Below are 4,317 nucleotides of genomic sequence, written 5' to 3' on the forward strand. Positions count from 1 at the left end.
GGCGCCACTGCCTTTGAAGGTATCACTCAGCTCCTCGAGGCTGGAAACACGGCTGTAGTCTTCTCAGTGGCCCGAGCTGCTTTCACAACAGTGAGGTACACAGTTGGCTCTGCCCCTGACATTCCCTCCAAGTCCTGTGAGTTCTGAATCACAGAATCAAGAATGGTCTGTCAAGACTGTCACTGTAACGCCAAAGTCATCTAGCTTGTAACAGTTAAACACACTCTCATTCCTTAGTTTGTTTTAGACACCATGTATTTATTCTACTCTGCAAATGCGTATAGACAGAGAAGAGAGTCTCACCACAGGACACCGCCCTGAAGAAATAGAGAGACTTAGGTGCCCACTTGCCCCTGTATTTTTGGTGAGAATTTTGCAAGAAGGGTCCCAGAAGGAAGAAAGAAACTGACTTCCAGCTTGAAGTACTATGAATTCTCAACTGCTTTGGCTGGGTAACAACTCCAAGATCAAGGCTGCCTCGGGTCTCGTGACTCACACCCCTCAGCTTCGTGCTTGGAAGGTGCCCAACAACATAAACGAATGGGGTGAGCCTCGTCTCGTCATAGGTTCTGGTGCCTCTACCTTCTCCCACATGTGGGCATACCGACTGCTCTGTAGTCTGCAGAGGAAGAATTGTATTTACAGAGGCCTTAAAGTTTTAATTAACTGATCTAAAAATGTTGAATGAATCCCTAAATCCCTAGGGATCAAGCCCCAGTTGAGTTAGGAGGAAAGAAGCTAAGTACGGTGACTGAGACAAACCCCTGGGAGGAATGTCTAATTAGTGGCTCCTTCTTTACCCACGCAGCAAAGGACTTTGATGTCACCATAAAACTGAAGAGACTGCATGAAATAGAGAAGATGGTAGATGGAGAATAAGTCATTTTCAACATGATGAATGCAAGCCAGAGGTGACATCCAGATCTGTTAACATGGGAGGCAAGGGGGCTGAGGTTCAACAATTAAATCGGTGTCCCTGAAGACCACAGCTGTTCCAGATGTTAACTCTTTGGTTGCTATATGATGAGAATGATGAGAAAGGCTCAGGTGGTGCCAGATGGAGGGGCATCATGGAAGAGGTTTAGAGTGTGCGTGTGTGTGTGTGTGTGTGTGTGTGTGTGTGTGTGTGTGTGTGTGTGTCACTGGGAACATATTACAGTGATTTGCAATGGCAACAGTCTGCTCATCAGGCCGTTTTCATCACTTTTCATGCCTAGGGTGTAAAAGAGTAACTGGTATTGGCCTTGGTCCGGGTGTTTCAGTATTAGGATGTCCACTTCTTCCAACACTAGCAAGTATAAACTGATCAAATGCACAGAAGACAATCCTAACATAAGACTGGCAGAGGACAATTTCATCTCAAAAAAAAAAAACAAAAACAAAAACAAAAAACAAAAACCCAGACTTTAGTTAGTTATGTGGACAGATAGTGGGGTTCTGAGTTGCATTGAAATGTGGCATCTGGCCAGGGATGGTGGGACATGCCTGAGATCTTAGTGCTCAGAGGCCTGGGTCAGGAAGCGTGGCACACACTTTTGAGGCCAGCTAGGAATGCACAGTAAGACCTTGTCTTTAAAAACTGAAAAATAAAGGGGAGAAAATAACACCATCCCAAACGGATTTCTTGCATCTGCATTTCATGCAAAGCATTTACCTCAGGATTTTACGGGAGCTCTGTGGGTGAAACTCTGGTCCTTGCACTCATCCGACAAGCACTTTCTTCTCTGAGTTGTTGCAGACTGCAAAAATACATGCTCATTGATCAATGGCGGCTGAAAGGCTGCTTTCCTGGGGGCAATTTTACTTTGCTACAGACTTAGAACAATGTTCTTTTCCTCTTCTGTCAGGAACAGCCCTTCCAGGTGGGCGGAAGGCAGAAACAAAGGTAGGCTTCTGAGGGAAAGAGGCAGGCTTTCATGAATGAAGGGTGGGCGTTCCAGAGACAAGTACCTGAGATCTGAACAACTAAAGGAAATGACTTTTCTAAATCAACCTTGCAAATGCCGAAGCCAATGGGGGGCAGGATGTCTTTCACAGGGCTCCCCACCTCCCGCTGCAATTCCATGCTCCTGCATGGACATCATGGGGCACAGTGTCCACATACACGTTCATGCCCAAGTCAATAACAAATTGAAGCTAGGGATGTAGCTCAGTGGTAGATTGCTTGCCTAGTACATAGAAGGCCCTCAGTTTGATCTCTAGCTCTGGGGTGGGAGGCAGGGGGGAGGGGTGGTAGGAGGAGGAGGGGGTGAGAGGGGAATTACAAGAAACTTTGCTGCCTGTGCCCTGACTACTCTCCACTCAATCCTACTGCTCTTGGGGGTCGGAGGTGAGGTGGTGCGGAGTCAATAACACAGACTCTGGGAGCAGGTGAGAAACGCTGCAGCAAGCTCATCTGTACACTGCTGCAAGCTTCTTTAATACCTTCCACCCATCCCCCATTGGTCCCAAAAAAGCATCTCTTCTAAGCAGCAGTTCCTGATTGGCTGGCCTTGTCTGTGCCGGCAATCCTTGGACTCTCAGGCAGTCCTCAATTAGGTCCTCCTTCAGGAGATGCTTTTGCAGCTGTGAAGCCCCCTCCCCCACATTTACATAGAGGTGGCCCTGCAGTTCCTGCTACAGAACTTCTCATCAAATATTATACTGTAAACTAGTTGTTATTTCAAATTATTCAAATCTATAATATTTTTTAATATTTCAAAGCTTAGGCTTTAGTTAGATCATCTAAGTTTTTTTTAAATTGGATATTTTATTTAATTACATTTCAAATGTTATCCCCATTCCCGGTTTCCCCTCTGCAAACCCCCTATCCTATCCCCTCTCCCCTGCTTCTATGAGGGTGCTTCTCCATCCACCCACCTACCCACTCCTGCCTCACCACCCTAGCATTCCTTTACACTGGGGCATCAAGCCTTTACAGGGCCAAGGGCCTCCCCTCTCATTGATGCCAGGTAAGGCCCCATCAGGCCCTTTAGTCCTTCCCCTAACTCCTCCATTGGGGGCCTGTGCTCAGTCCCATGGTTGGTTGAGAGCATCGGAGCATCCATATCTGTATTGGTCAGGATCTGGCAGAGCCTCTCAGGAGACAGCTGATCAGGCTCCTGTCAGCAAGCACTTCTTGACATCTGCAATAGTGTCTGGGTTTGGCGTCTGCATGTGGAATAGATTTCCAGGTGGGTCAGTCTCTGGATGGTCTTTCTTTCAGTCTCTGCTCCACACTTCCTTCCTGTATATCCTTTAGACAAGAGCAATTCTGGGTTAAAATTTTGGAGATGGGTGGATGGCCCCATCCTTCAACCATGCCTAACCTCTGGATATGGTCTCCACAGGTTCTCCCTACCCTTTGTGCAATATTATTTGAAGCAGTCATCCAAGCTGCCATTTAATGATGTTCTGTCTAGGAAATTGCCAAGATGCCAATTTCCTGTAAGGAATAGACTGGGCTCTCCTCAGCCTCACCCTGTTGTGAGGAACTTGAACTCAGGATACCCCCACCACTGCCCTACCAGTGAAAGAGGACTGAAGAGGGGCTTAGGCACCGAAACCCAGAATTTGCTGTATGTTGCTAATCCCAGCCTACTGCTATGATGTAGGGGTGGCAACAAAGCTCCAAGCCCACGCCTAAACCCAGGTTGAAGACTTTGTGGTACAGCTCTTTCTGGCCACACTAAGCATTAGTGTTTGTGCTCACCACACACAGTTAGACAGTCTTATGATGGAAAAACTGGGCAGCATTATGACTTCCTTGCGTTGTTATGCTTTGCCAAATGCTGAACTAATTAGCTGGCCCTCACATCCCTTCCTGATATGGTCCTGGGAGCGGGGAGTAGAAACGGAGACTGGTGCTTTCCCCAGCCCTTCCCTCTGTGTCCAGGTGATGGCTGGCACACTTGATAACCGTGCCCCAGTGGAGGCTTGTGTGCCTTGATGTTCCTTGATGAATGAGTATCACTAAACGACCCCCCATCCCCTGCCCCAGTAGGTTTTTCTTAGGATGGCAGTTTGGAAGACGGAGAGATGGATACTGAGCAAACTCCTCCTCCCCAGTGTCTTAGTCACAGTTTTACTGCTGTGAACAGACACGGTGACAAAGGCAGCTCTCATAAAGGACAGCATTTAATTGGGGCTGGCTTACAGGTTCAGAGGTTCAGTCCATTATCATCAAGGCTCCAGAACATGGCAGCATCCAGGCAGGCAGGATGAGCTGAGAGTTCTACATCTTGTTCCAAAGGCAAACAGAAGACTGACTTCCAGGCAGCTAGGATGAGGGTCTTAAAGCCCACAGCTACAGTGACACACTTCCTCCAACAAAGCCAC

The 4,317-nt window shown here is 47.6% G+C and overlaps 1 long non-coding RNA gene across 1 annotated transcript; it reads right to left on the reverse strand.

The window, feature by feature from the left end:
• Positions 1-319: 319 nt before the first annotated feature.
• Positions 320-4,245, reverse strand: Gm52717. Its single transcript, XR_003955334.1, has 3 exons — positions 4,136-4,245; positions 1,655-3,235; positions 320-619 (listed from the first exon to the last, which is right to left on the reverse strand). It is a non-coding gene; the product is annotated as a predicted gene, 52717 (long non-coding RNA).
• Between the last annotated feature and the right edge of the window lie 72 nt (positions 4,246-4,317).

Source organism: Mus musculus, chromosome 4, assembly GCF_000001635.26.
Source record: "Mus musculus strain C57BL/6J chromosome 4, GRCm38.p6 C57BL/6J".
NCBI lineage: Eukaryota > Metazoa > Chordata > Mammalia > Rodentia > Muridae > Mus > Mus musculus.